Source organism: Helianthus annuus, chromosome 9 (assembly GCF_002127325.2).
Source record: "Helianthus annuus cultivar XRQ/B chromosome 9, HanXRQr2.0-SUNRISE, whole genome shotgun sequence".
Lineage (NCBI taxonomy): Eukaryota > Viridiplantae > Streptophyta > Magnoliopsida > Asterales > Asteraceae > Helianthus > Helianthus annuus.
Genome location: NC_035441.2, coordinates 74,877,138 through 74,893,206, shown reverse-complemented (window position 1 = coordinate 74,893,206; position 16,069 = coordinate 74,877,138).

Genomic DNA, 16,069 nt, shown 5'->3' with positions numbered 1-16,069 from the left:
ACTGGACATTACCCGGGACACCAAATAATTGTCGAAACCATTATTTAATTAGTCTTGACTAGTCGTGATCCCCGAATACCATAACACCCACCAAAAATCATTACACAAACATATACTATCAAGTTACTTGCACCCTAAGTATCAATTACCATTTAGTTAGAAAAATTGAAACAAGACCCCCCCCCCCCAACCGATTTTTGGTCCTATGGACCCCACCTAAAGATGTACAAATCTTTCCTAATATCTTCCTAAATCTCTAGTGATCTTCCATGAGATCTTGATTGGATATGATAAGATCTTGGAAATATTTTGCTTAGATTTCTTATTGATTAAAGTTTACACATAGACCCCTCCCCATATCTTCACAAAATCGGCCCACATGCCTAAATACAAGATTTATGTAATCTTCTCACAATCCTAGAAGATTCATTTTGATTTGGTGAAAGATATTGTCATGTACTAACCAGACATAATACCCTATGAACAAAAGAGTTTAGAAAATATATATTGGATCATAAGTACCCATCTTCTTCACATCACCACAACTCTTCTCTCTCCCTCCCAACAAGCTCACGGCCAACACCCCCTAACCTCACTTCCATCTTTCTTTGATCCTCCAACACAATCTAAACACTCCTTAAGGTGTAAGAAGATTATCTAAGGAAGCTTGAAGCATTGAAACATGAAGGACCTCCATCATTAGCTTTTAACCACCAACTTTTTCATCTTCAATACATAGTGTTCATCCCTAGCCTTGTGCTAGTTGTAAGTGCTTCTAATCACCTTCTTGATCTTGTCTAATGTGGTTAATAAGAGATTCGTCGGATAAAAATCATAAACACTTAAGAACCTAACATAAAGTCTTGGACAAAAAAATGAATAAGTTGGATAAAGAAAAGTTATGTGTGTAAATCGTGTAGATCTGGTGTGGATATGATTATTTCTGATTTCCTTGATAAGTTACTAGTTAATATTAATGTTTGATGTGTTGTGATCACTAAACTTGTTAACGGTATCGATCAAACACGATTTAGAAGGTTAAACACTAAAAGTCAGAATCTGTCCAAGTTTTACAGCCAACTTCAGTTGGCTGTAAACAGGTCATGAACTAAACGAAAAACTGATATTTTGAGTCTAAAATGTGACATTATGAAATACGGTTCTAATGGCACCGGAATCGTAATTTTTGGACTTCGTTTACTATTTTTAAAGTGTTAAATTGTAACAGCAACTTAAGCTGAATTTTGACAGCAATAAATGGGTGTCGTACTTTCAGTCATAACCTGAGTTTTGTGATGAATCGGACCATGAAATTTGTACAGTAGATGACAACCGATGCATGTGTAATTACCCCACTGGAATTTCGTAAATCGGACACTCGATGAATTTTTAATAAATTGTTCCGTGGACTGTGGTCAGAAATTCATAAATCTGAGTTCAGTCCGGAATATGATTTTTTTTAAAATATTGGTAGTGAACCGGACCCCGATAGTTTTACACAATAAAATATGGAATGTTTAAGACATCTTGTAAAAATTTGGGAATTTTTGGAATAATTTAACTATTTTATTAAAACGTCCGAAAACAGCCGGTTTTGAATATTAATGCTGAATTGATATAAGTTGTGACTTGCGTGTCTAAATGTCGAGTATGCTATCCGTGAATGATCTAACATGGTATATATGTTGTGTGCATTATCGTATGTTTGATTTTGAGTGGGGAATGGATGGGAAACTTATAGGGGCATAAACCGTTAAAACGATGCATGTTGTGTGATAGATACGTGTAGGAACTTTGTGTTCTATTTGAAAGCCACTAAATGACTAACTGGTAAATTATATTAGGACGTGATTAACCGACCTTGACTGTTAGCTATATTGAGAATCTAACCGAGCAAACCGAGGTGAGTTCACACTCTTTCTAAGGCATGGGATTCCCAGGGGTTTGGGAATGGGATTGATTAACTACTTGTACTATCATTACTATTAAACTACTTTTTTTACTGTCCTCGGATTGAAGGGCACGTACGTAAAACCTACGTACACGATCATAAGACCATCAACTCTATCACTTTAAGTCCCTCATTTATCGACTTAATCGCCGAGGCCTATGGCGAGCGGGTCATTAGTTAATAGCGCTATTAGGTTTAACAAACCTCACACCGTGCCAGTCGGACGGGCGTGTACTAATGGACTATGGGCAAAGGGTCAATGCTGATAGACATTGACTTAGGGCACCTCTTATATTTTCGTAGCAGTCGATACGCGTGGTCTAGTAACACATGGGAAACCCCCACTAACCTTCGCAAACATGTCAGAAAGACCGCGATGCAAACTCATACGATATATGGTTTTCAAACGAACAAATGATTTACGAAACGAATGCTATAACTAAACAACCAACTGTGAATTCACTCAACTTTGTTGTTGACTCGTTGTTACATGCCTTACAGGTCGCTAAATGCTTGGAGCTTGCATGAGGAAGGAGTCGTTGTGGTGTACGGACGGTTATGTCCCGTGTTTAATATATAATCCTTATGAACTTATTAAACTTGCGTTTGAAACTTTAGCTTATAAACTATGGACTTATATTTTGGACTTTACGTTTATGCTTCCGCTGTTTAAATTAAAACTTGGTTAACTAGCTTTCGGTCACCAATCGTATTGTGGTTGGCTTTAATTACTTAAATACATAGTTCAGTATGATTGGTGGCTCGATCCTGGTCATGTCACGCCTCCAAGGGGTAGTACTCCGCATGGTGGATTTTGGGGGTGTGACAAAGCGAAGCCCCAACAACGGTGGCTTTAGGGCTCTGTCGCAAGTCAGTCATGGGGTTCTTGTGGTAGACGATTCTTCTTCAATTCCATCATCAATTTATGCAATTGAATGTTTCTCCTTCAATCTCCCTATTAAAGGGCACATCCGGTTCGTTTTCTTGAATGGCGCCATCATCCTCTGACCTCTGTATGTTCTTATGGAAATCAGAGACATGAAGCTTAAGTGAATCGATGAGGCTTACAACCTGGTAAGACAATCTAAACCTAATCGATCATTTAGTTTGTATGCATACTTTCGCTCCAAGCAACAATTTGTTCCTTCTGATGATTTGTGTTTGTTATATTTTGCTTGTTTGTATTTTTTAATCTGTATATTTTTTGGATTCTGATGATTCAAGTTCTATGGATTTATGTGATATGTCTAACATTATCTCACAGTCTCTCATTGAATTCAAATTAAACATCTCTTCAAAAACTCGGATTGAGAAGAAAAAACACCCAAAAACCTCTAACGATTCAATTTAATCAGCTGCGTTCATCTTTGAAATTCGATCAGCACTTTCTCCCTCTAACATTTCTCTCACAAGAACAGAGATGGTGAAAGGTCCAGGTCTCTAACCTGATATCAACAAGAAAACCAGAGGTAATTCATCAGTTTTTCAGCCTATTTTTATATCGATTTATCTACGTGTTTGTTGACTTGCATATGAATATTCGGTTTCTGGTTTTGTGTAATGTTCATATGTGCAACGAGTGTGTGTGTTGTTTTGCATCTGTTGATTATTGTAGAATCGGTGTTTTCACATATGTATTTCCACTTGTGTACGCCAAATGCGCCTCACATGTCTCTTGCCTCGGCTTCGTGGACCCTATTCGATCCTAATCTCCCGATCAGAAGCAATCCAGTGAATATTCAATGTTAGATCATCTCTTTGATTCAAAATCCGCACTGCCTACTTATTCGTAACGTTCATCGATCGATTCATTTCAGTTTCACCATCACACATCACTGTAAGAATAACGTTTGTTTGAAACTACGTATTTGTTATTAACTGAAACCCTAACATTTTGACGTATTTGTTATTAACTGAAACCCTAACATTTTGATTGAATTGAACTAGCATGATGATAAGCCTTGGGCGATCCGACTGCTAGCAGTTGCATGTTTATCGTTGGCGGCAAAGACGATCAATCGTACGAATTGGCAGTTATCGTCGTTGTTGTTACAGACCGAAGAATTCGAGTTCTCAAACAAGGCGGCTCAGCGAATGGAGCTTCTTGTTTTAACCACATTGGATGGGAGAATGTCTTCAATTACTCCGTTTCGTTTTATCGGTTGGTTTTGTCCATTTTGATCATCTTTTTGTTTTTAATGTTGAACGTGTTTGTCTAATTGTATGTGGGGTTGAATCTTTTTTACTGGGGTTGTTTAAAATTTTGGAATTTATTGATTTTGTTTGTGTAGGGTTTATAATGATTAGGTTAAAGATTTTGGTATTGGGGGTGAGAAGTTGTAGTTTTGTTGATTTTGATCATGTGTTGGGTTTAATTTTTGGTTTTGTTGACTTTTTGACTTGTTAACAACCCCTAAAGATGAGGGTTTTGATGATGATTTTGTTTTTGGGATTTGCAGGGCTGCTGCAACTTCACTGGCAGGCATGCCGATGGCGATGGTTCATTGTCAGTTGAAGATTTCAATCTTGAATTGGAGAATCAAACCCGAGAGAAGGTGAAGCTGGGAACCAAAGACGATCAACGGTATAATTAATCGTTAAATCTTTAATTAAGTTAGCGAATTAAGGAGCTACGTGTTTTTATCGAGTCTAAAATGAACGATAAATTGCAGTGCACTGATGATGGGACTAAAGTTCAAGAACAAGAAAAAGAAAAAATGGGGATTTATTGGTAGCTCCATGAACGAAAACAAAAGATGACAAAAACAAGATCAAGAACAAGAAAAAGAAAAAAAAATGATCAAGATTTTGTTGGGTGTTGGAATAAATGGGGATTTATTGGTAGCTGCGTTTCTTCAAGATCTAAAGTTGATAGCTCCACCAGTGGCATCAGTAGTAGTCACTTTGGTAAAATCTTGCTTCTTTTTTATTTTTAACTTTTAACATTTTTATATTTTTAGCCATATTCATCATGTTGTTGTTTCTTTGTTTCATATGTTATGTAAAATGTTTTAGAGATTAAAAGATTAGTCCTTGATTTTGACTTGACTTAGGTTAGTTAGTTAAGTTTTTTGGACAAATGAGGATGCTTCATCTAAAATGACCCCTAAATTATAAAATATTCAGAATTAATTTTGTGTTATTACTTGCCCCTAAATAATCAGAATAAATTTTATGTTAGTTTTGCCTCTAAATAATATAATTTGTATAAATCCCACTAAAAAAATGATAAACTATGTGACAACTCGAATTTCCAAGATTTCTATTTCGCATTTATTGCACGTTCTTGTATTGTTTAGTTGATTATTTGCACAATTAGTTGCTATGGAATTATATACGTTTTGATACAATGAAGTGTATTGTGTGATTGTGCATGGTTATGTGTTAATTGCGATAAACTTGTCAAATATGTAAACTTATGTAAACTTGGTGGTGAAACTATGAAATGGTTATGAGATGGTGTACATGTGTAAAATATGATACTTAGGGAGGTAGAGGGTAATTAGTGAAATCTTAGAGATACTTAACCCTAATTCCCTTTTCACTAATCATTCTCACAAAAATCCAAGCACGTACTTTCCTCTAGCAATCATCACCATCATCATCATTGGCACAAGACATTTCCGCACTTTTGATTCATCTTTCTCTAGAATCGTTCAAGGTAATTGTTTGTCGATTATTGCTTATTGATTGTTTGATTATCCTTAATTCATGATTCTTGTAATTCTCGAAACCCTAGTTTATAATATGACGGTTCTGTGTTTTCAATTGATGTTGAATATTGTGATGATGATGATTAGTTGTATGTTTGATGAATTGTTTCCTGTAATGATTGTTGTTAGTGATCATTGGTTGTTTGATTTGATTTATGCCGTAATTGTGAATGAGATTAGGGTTAGAAACACTGTTGTTGAAGGTATGAATGTAACTGATTCAATCGCGATGAAATGTTCGTATGTTTGATTTCTGTCTGAGGTTTAAGAATTGATATATGTCCGACTTTTTAAAACAAGTTAAGGGATCCGAGTTTTACAAGTTAGTATGGGTCCGAGTTTGTTGTCAAACATATTGTCCGACCTTTAAAGGGGGTTAAGGGTCCGATTTTATAAGAATGGAGGGCTGTCCGAATTTTGTAAGCCATACATTATGTCCGAGTTTTACTTGATACATCCAGTCCGAGTTTGTTGAGCATCTTTGGTCCGAGTTTTATATTAGGGAGGCCATCCGAGTTCTTAACCCACCCATCAGGTCCGAGTTTAATGACCTAGGGTCCGAGTTTTATCCCATGTTCCCTTTGGTCCGACTTTTGTGCATGATAGGGATGTCTGAGTTTTATTATTCAAGTTCTATCCGAGTTTTTATTAGGGACATGAATGTGGTCCGAGTTTGACTAATGAAATGGGGTCCGAGTTTCATGTTTAAACCCCATGTCCAACCTTTATGTGTGTTATATCTTGTCCGAGTTATTACATGATAACCTAGCCTGAGTTTTATGTTAAATGCATAGTCTGAACTGGTTAATTGATAAATGATCCGACGTTGTTGATGAACTGTCCGAATTAGGTTGATTTTATGATCCGGAATGCTTGTTGATGCATGCACTGAATTATGCTTAAACTTAAAAGAACAGTATGATTGTATGAAGTTGAATGCAACTGTATGATCTTGCATGCGCGAATATTCTATGTGATAGCATCATGTACATGATTAACACACAAAACACTGTTGCTTGAATATTAAGGATTTGTAAACCCTAAATTGATGCAAACACTTACATCGTATCATGTGTAACATATCCTAGGACGTGGGTAACGGACTTAGACATTTGATAAACCCTAGAGCATAGCATACCGAGCAAACCAAGGTGAGTTCACACCCTTACTAAGGCATGGGATTCCCAAGGGCTTGGGAATATGATTGAAGGAATAAGGTTGAATTGATTCGTACTGACACTAATACTAGACTACCATATCACTGTCCTCGGTTGTGCAGGACACATACTTATGCTATTCACTGTCCTCGGTTGTGCAGGACACATAATTACAATCTACGTAGACTTATACTTACTACTATCCTCGGTTGTGAAGGATACGCACGTAAAACCTACTCGCATTTATACTTACTACTATCCTCGGTTGTGAAGGATACACACGTAAAACCTACGTGAATTTATACTCACTACTATCCTCGGTTGTGAAGGATACTTATGGTTACTAATAGTCTAGTGGTCATACAACATGGGAAGCCCCCACCTATAGAACGTACTATCGGCCCAGTAGAGCCACTTGTTACAAACGAACTTACTATTACGCATTTACTTTCTGTGAACTCGCTCAACTAGTTGTTGATCCTCTGTTACATGCCTTGCAGGTCGTTAGGTATATGGAGCTTGCACAGGCAGGAGCAGGTCGTTGTGGGCTTGGATCGTGATTATCTTATTAAACACTTATGACATCTCGTACTTGATTATGTTGGGTTTTGATTATACGCTTCCGCTAAACAGTGATAACTTACTTATGTTTTAGAAACACCTTTCATATGGATTTGGTTTGGTTTAATTGCTATTACTTTAACTATATACATTGTTCTATATGATTGGTGGCTTGATCCTGGTCAGTCACGCTCCCTAGCGGTGATACTCCGCAGGTGGATTTTGGGGGTGTGACAGATTGGTATCAGAGCCATTGGTTATAGAGAACTTGGTTTTAATATGGGAAAACGTTTTTATTAAAACCAGACTATAACCAGAACAGTGCTCTCAACGATCCACAACGACGCTTCGCTCCACGTGCAAGACTCAACATCCTAGGTAATAAGGTTTATGTTTATTGCCTACATGCTAGAATTGCATAGAACTTTGCTCGTAGTATGCTTAGATTACATTGCTCACTACTTGTTATTGCTTGACCACACTTGTGTGCTTACACTCTTCTGTCATCGCACTACTCGCGAACCATTCTCACTTATTTTACCTTTACTATGAAGATCATGTCCGGACGTGTGAACATGACTCAAGCCCAGTTGGCGGCTCTCATTCAAGAACAAGTTGTTGCGGCACTTGCAACTGCAAACGCAGGAGGTATACCCTGCAGTAGTAACTCATTCTAGGATCTTTAGATCCTACGTTCCTAATCAACTCTTATGTTTAACCTCATTCTGTTCTTACACAATAGGTCAACACGTTCAGCAACCTGTGTGTACCTTCAAGAATTTAATGGATTGTCGCCCTAGCACGTTCTGTGGCACCGAAGGAGCGGTTGGACTCCTCCACTGGTTCGAGAAGCTAGAATCAGTATTTGAAATGTGTGAATGCCCTGAGGCTCGCAGGGTTAAGTATGCCACTGGTACTTTGGAAGGGATCGCGTTGACTTGGTGGAACGCGCAGGTGCAGATCCTAGGGTTGGCAGCTGCTAACGCCACCCCTTGGAATGATTTCAAGGAACTGATTAAATGCGAATACTGCACTCGGGAAGATATTCATAAGTTGGAAGACGAACTGTATCATTTGAAAATGACTGGGTCAGAAATCGAGGCTTATACCAAGAGGTCGAACGAGTTGGCTGTGCTGTGTCCAACTATGGTGGACCCTCCATACAAGCGTATTGATTTGTATCTCAAGGGTTTGGCGCCAGAAATCCAGAGCCACGTAACATCGGCTAATCTTGACAACATTCAGGCTATTCAGCGCCTCGCTCACCGCATCACAGATCAGGCGGTGGATCAGAACAGACTGCCAAAGCGTATCAGCGCTACTGCTACCGCTGCTGCTTCTACTACACTTGCTACTCCCAGTGAAAACAAGAGAAAATGGGATGGGGATTCTAGCAAGGGATCAGCTTCAGTGCAGTCACAAGTTCAGCAACGAAAGACAGACAGTTACCAGAGTCCTAGTCAGCACTCCTCAGGCAGCCACAAGCAGGGCGGGTATCGAGGGAACTTACCAAAGTGTAACACCTGCAACAGACACCACAGTGGCCAGTGTAACAAGGGTCGCTGTCAAAGATGCCTCAAGATGGGTCATGAGGCCAAAGATTGTAGAAGCCCTCGACCTGCGAATCAGAATCAGCAGCAGCCACCAGCACAGCAGAATCAGCAGCAGGGCAACAAAGGGTGTTTTCATTGCGGTGCAGAGGGTCACTTCAAAAGGCACTGCCCTTAGCTGAACAAGAACCAGAACAACAACAACCATAACAACAATCAGGGAAATGGCAACAACAACAACAACGGAGGGAACAACAATGGCAATGAAGCAAGGGGTCGTGTGTTTGTGTTGGGGCAGGGTGATGCCAGAAATGATCCCAACGTCGTTATGGGTAAGTTTCTTCTCGACGATATTTATGTTACTGTTTTGTTTGATTCGGGTGCGGATACGAGTTATATGTCTTTGAAAATGAGCAAATTGTTAAAACGTACACCAACACCCCTAAACACCAAGCATGTTGTAGAGTTAGCAAACGGTAAAAGTGTAGAGGCCACACAGATAGTTAAGGGTTGTAGCATTGTCTTAGCTGGTCAGACTTTCTCCATCGACCTTATTCCTATAGTTCTGGGTAGTTTCGACATCGTCATCGGCATGGATTGGTTATCCAAGCAACAGGCGGAGATCCTATGCAAGGAGAAGATCATTCGTATTCCTCGTACGGGAAAGGAACCCCTCGAAGTTCAAGGCGACAAGAGTGGTGCTGTGGTTGGCATCATCTCTTTCTTGAAGGCTCAGAAATGTTTACGAAAGGGTCATACGGCTATCTTGGCACTAGTTACTGATGCAGCGACGAAAGAGAAAAGAATAGAGGATATTCCAGTTGTACGAGAATTTCCTCAAGTGTTTCCAGAAGATTTACCTGGCCTACCACCTCAACGTCAGGTTGAATTTCAAGTCGAGCTAGCTCCAGGAGCAGCACCAATAGCCCGCGCACCGTATCGTTTAGCTCCAACTGAACTGGAAGAACTTTCAAAGCAACTACAAGAGCTCCTGGATAAGGGCTTCATTCGTCCAAGCTCTTCACCTTGGGGAGCTCCAGTATTATTTGTGAAAAAGAAGGATGGCACTTTCAGGATGTGCATCGATTACCGTGAATTGAACAAGGTCACAGTGAAGAACCGCTATCCTCTTCCTCGTATTGACGACTTATTCGACCAGTTGCAAGGGTCGAGTTACTATTCCAAGATTGATCTAAGGTCAGGGTATCATCAGCTGAGAGTCCGGGATGAGGACGTCTCCAAGACGGCATTTAGAACTCGCTACGGTCATTACGAGTTTCTTGTCATGCCATTCGGGCTTACGAACGCGCCTGCAGTCTTCATGGATCTTATGAACAGGGTGTGCAAACCCTATCTTGACAAGTTCGTCATTGTCTTCATCGACGACATTCTGATATACTCCAAGAGTCAGGAGGAGCACGAGCAGCACTTACGTCTCATCTTGGAACTTCTTCGAAAGGAGCAACTGTACGCAAAGTTTTCAAAATGCGACTTCTGGCTTCGTGAAGTCCACTTTCTAGGCCATGTTGTCACACCCCGACCACGTAGAACATACAAAACGTGGCGGAAACGTCGGGGAGTGTTGTAACAGAATCAATTGTTTCAAATCCATGGCAAATGAAGTTTCGTTTTATAAATCAAACATGAAAGTTTACATTGTCTGAACAAGAATCAAAGTGTACATAACATGAATTAACTAGTTCTTGTCTCGTTTTAAGTCACTAAGGCACAGGTCCGCCTAAGTATGTCTTGATAAGTCCTATGCATCATCTCCTGAAAACACATGTGAAAATAGGTACGTCAGCATAAAAATGCCTGTGAGATACATTGGTTTTGTGAAAACGGAATTCATGACTTAAGTTTGAGAAAATGTTTAGTCATGAACCTCGTATTTTGCTTTGTCTTGTAAATCATTTGAAAAACGGTAAGATCAAATGATATGTATAAATAAGAGAACAATGCATGGTTAACTGAATAACCATGTAAAAAGAGTTTGTATAAGATTTGTTGTTTGTAAATCAATGTCTTGTGAAAAGCGTGTTATTTGTATAACATGTTCTATGTCTCAAATTGAAATGATTCAAATAACGCTACGATATGTAATACCATACAAACACTTATATATAGGAAGTACCAGCGGCGTATCCACCATGCTTGTATCATATTACACATGCCTCGTTACTTAAATCACTTACTCAAACCAAACCATCAAGATGAAATGTTTAACAACGGTAGAAATGTTTATGTATAGTCAAATGGTTACAACGGTTCAAAATGTAGTATAATGTGTTCATATGCTGGATGAGCATATGCAACAGTAATGCAATGTGAAACAATGTACTACGTATGCACACAATGGGCGTACGTAGCATGAAATGTATTGTAGAGTACAACGGTTCAAAATGTAGTGTAATGTGTTCATATGTTGGATGAGCATATGCAACAGTAATGCAATGTGAAACAATGTACTACGTATGCACACAATGGGCGTACGTAGCATGAAATGTAAAGCAATGTACTAAGTACGCACACAATGGGCATACATAGCATAAACACAATGAAATCATGTACTATATATGTACTATCGAACATAGTAGTATATGATGTGAAAACCGGAAAGCATAAAAGTAGCAAGTAGGCACATGTGTTTCACCCCAAAACAGTTTGGAAAACAGTAAAAGAGGGGTTCAATGTACTCACCTGAGATTGCTTTGAATTCCTTGTATAATAACCAGATAATGCTAAAGATCACGGGATATCAAACGGCACCTAATAGGTAGCTATGTTAATATACCGGACCAAATCGGAAGGATCGGATAGTACGCGGGTTCGTAAACCAAACGAGTATGGAGACTCGTGTAATATGGTTTAACAAAGCCTACATACTATAATGAAACTTAACCTAAGTGCTTACGGTCCATCACGACCCGTTTAGGTAGCTTATGCTACCCTAACGCGTCGTTCGCGTAGAACGCGTCTGGAACGCCTAACATCGTGACTACAAGGTATAACCTCGGAAGGTTATAGCTATGGTCACCTAATGTGTTTGGTCGGATCATAATGATCGACCAAATGGGTCGGGTTCGAAAGTATAAGCGATGGTTTAGATCGCTTACCTTACGACCTTATATAAGCACTAAACTAAAAGTGACGAGCTAAGCATGTTAGAACATGCTTAACTAAGTTTAGAAAACAGGTTTGACATCAAAACAAACGGCTTTGATGCTCACGAGTAGTTTGGTTACAAAATATGCAAGAATGCACATTTTGGCCGAAACTACGACCCGTCACTGAGCCTAGTTAACGTGGTGATCAGTAGGTATAGTCACTACGGACTATAACCATCGTGATCACGCTCACGTTATGAAGTTCCATGAACTTCGCATCGACCATAAGCTGGTCAATGCAGAAAGTCAACAAAATGTTGACTTTCGGACTCGAAAAGCGATAAAAGAGCGAAAGAAGACTTACGGAAGGTCCCCGAGTGCTAATCTAGATCAAATAGCTCAGGTATGGAACAATGGTTCCAACTTAGAGCCTTAAGATCAGATTTTGTGGGTTTTTGGAACAAAGGGGGGGGGTATTTATAGGAAAAGTGGAACCGTTAGGATCGTTTATCGAATATCGTGCCGCGATCTCGAGCGTACACTTGTCAAATTCTTGTGGTAAGTCAGAACTTGGCCCTTGGCTCCTGATTGGGTGAAAGGGCATTGCCCCTTGATCGAACGAAAGGCCAAACTGCATTAAATGCAAAGATTTTTCTGTCTGACAGTCTCACGCGCCCCGCGTAAGGATTTGCTAAATCCTTACGCGCCCCGCCTAAGGTTCCCAGATCAGAATTTACAATTTTGGTCCCTGCACTTCAGAAACACGTATTTTGGCCCATTTTTGGCACGTTTAAGCCCCGTTAACCTCATTTCAAGGCTCTAAGATGAAGTTAAAGTGTAGGGGACATGAAATATGCTCAAAAATATTCCGGATGTCGGTTCGTTTGGCCGTACGATTGCGATGTTCGCTTAATTACGACGGAATGCGCATAAGCGCGAAAGACGATCCAAATGACGCGACGAATGGATTTTTCTCATGCCCAACACTAAGGCATAATATAAGGATGCTTACATAAATTTTTGGATGTCCGGATGTATTCAGAACGTAAGTTATGCGCGAAAGTGCAAACTTGTGCACTTTTTGACACTTTTAGTCCCTGAATGATCCAAAAGTTTGTTTTAGCATACCAAACACCTCAAAGCCTATTTCTAAGCTATGTAGAGGATATTTAGGGTATGTTTAACTTATGAACATGTTCCGGAATGTTCGTTACAGTTCAAATTGGCATACTTTCGCAGTTTGTCAAGTTTAGTCCCTGTAAGCGAATTAACTTGTTTTTGCTATACCCAAGCCTTCAAAACTTATTTCTAAGTTATGTAAAGGTTATTTAAGGTATGTTGAGTATATGTTGATGTTCCGGAGTATTTGTCGCATTAAACTGAGTACGTTTACGCACCAGTTTGCGTATAATGCTCTCGAAAGCAATGTAGAGTTTGAAATTGAACAATAATTGATATGTGCAAAACATACACATATTTATACAAGATCCCAAGTATGAAATACAATATTTCATCGGCTTGGTATTTGTTTGATGGTCGCGGTGACACAGGTGTCACACATGTGGTGAACAGGGATGGGATCCATGTCGATCCATCCAAGGTAGATTCGATCAGGAACTGGCCTGCACCGCGTACACCGACGGAAATACGCCAATTCTTGGGTTTGGCGGGTTATTACAGTCGATTCATCAAAGACTTCTCCAAGATCGCACAGCCGCTTACTATGTTGACACAGAAAGGTGTTACCTATCGTTGGGGTAACACACAAGAAACGGCTTTTCAGTACCTGAAGGATAGATTATGCAGCGCACCTATTCTCTCATTGCCAGAGGGCACAGATGATTTTGTCGTCTATTGTGACGCATCGATTCAGGGGCTTGGTTGTGTATTGATGCAGCGGGATAAAGTTATTGCCTACGCCTCGCGTCAACTCAAGGTTCATGAACGGAACTACACGATGCACGATTTAGAGCTGGGAGCTGTTGTTTTCGCGCTTAAGATATGGCGACACTACCTGTACGGTACCAGGTGCACGATTTACACCGATCACAGGAGTCTCGAGCATATTCTTAAGCAAAAGGATTTGAACATGCGTCAACGAAGATGGGTTGAACTTCTGAACGACTACGAATGCGCCATCAAGTACCATCCAGGCAAGGCCAATGTTGTGGCTAACGCCCTCAGTCGGAAAGACACTCTACCTAGACGCGTACGAGCTTTGCAGCTCACTATTCAGTCCAGTCTTCCTGCACAGATACGAACTGCTCAGATGGAAGCTTTAAAACCCGAAAACGTCACGGCTGAAGCCTTACGCGGTTCAAGGCAACGAATGGAACTAAAGGAAGACGGCGCCTACTATGTAACGGGGCGCATTTGGGTCCCACTTTATGGCGGTTTACGAGAGCTTGTGATGGACGAAGCACACAAGTCTCGCTACTCGGTACATCCAGGGTCGGACAAAATGTACCACGATCTCAAAACAACATATTGGTGGCCTAGCATGAAGGCCCACATCGCTACTTACGTCGGCAAGTGTTTGACCTGTGCGAGAGTCAAGGTTGAATATCAGAAACCAGCGGGTCTACTGCAACAACCCAGGATACCACAGTGGAAATGGGAAGAAATTTCCATGGATTTTGTTACTGGCCTGCCTATATCCCAGCGTGGGAATGATACTATATGGGTGATCGTGGATCGACTCACCAAGTCTGCACACTTCCTGGCTATAAAGGAAACGGATAAGTTCTCCACTCTTGCAGACATCTATCTTAAGGAAGTTGTTTCGAGGCACGGGGTGCCCATCTCCATCATTTCGGATCGGGATGCACGATTCACATCAGAGCTATGGCAAGCGATGCATAAATCTTTCGGCTCACGATTAGACATGAGCACAGCGTATCACCCTCAGACGGATGGGCAGTCTGAGCGAACGATCCAAACTCTTGAAGACATGCTTCGGGCGTGTGTTATTGATTTCGGCAACGGCTGGGAAAAGCATCTCCCTTTGGTGGAGTTCTCATACAATAACAGCTATCACACCAGCATTCAAGCCGCTCCATTCGAGGCATTGTACGGGCGTAAATGCCGGTCACCTCTCTGTTGGGCAGAGGTGGGGGATAGTCAGATTACGGGTCCAGAGATTGTAGTGGACGCCACAGAAAAGATTGCACAAATACGACAACGCATGGCGGCAGCACGCGACCGTCAGAAAGCATACGCGGATAAGCGTAAGAAATCGTTGGAATTTCAGGTCGGGGACCGGGTTTTACTAAAAGTCTCACCCTGGAAGGGTGTGGTACGTTTTGGCAAACGGGGTAAACTAAATCCGCGATATGTCGGACCATTCGAGATTATAGAAAGAATAGGCCCAATAGCCTACAGATTGAACCTACCAGCTGAACTCGGTGCAGTTCACAATGTATTTCACGTGTCGAATCTAAAGAAGTGCCTGTCAGATGAGACCCTTATCATTCCTTTCAAAGAACTCACTATCGACGAGCGGTTGCAGTTCGTCGAGGAGCCAGTCGAAATCACGGACCGGGATGTTAAGGTCCTCAAACACAAGAGAATCCCTCTTGTTCGAGTTCGTTGGAACTCCCGACGTGGCCCAGAGTACACCTGGGAACGCGAAGACCAAATGAAAGAAAAGCACCCCCAGTTATTCGAAAACCGTGCAACCACTACTGAGACTGAAGCTACTACTGCGGAATTTCGGGACGAAATTCCAAATCAACGGGGGGATGATGTGACACCCCAGGAAAACCAGTGAACAATACAGCTTACCTAGCTTCCTCAGTGAGTGCGTACCAAATTTCGGGACGAAATTTCTTTTAAGTTGGGGATAATGTGACAACTTGAATTTCCAAGATTTCTATTTCGCATTTATTGCACGTTCTTGTATTGTTTAGTTGATTATTTGCACAATTAGTTGCTATGGAATTATATACGTTTTGATACAATGAAGTGTATTGTGTGATTGTGCATGGTTATGTGTTAATTGCGATAAACTTGTCAAATATGTAAACTTATG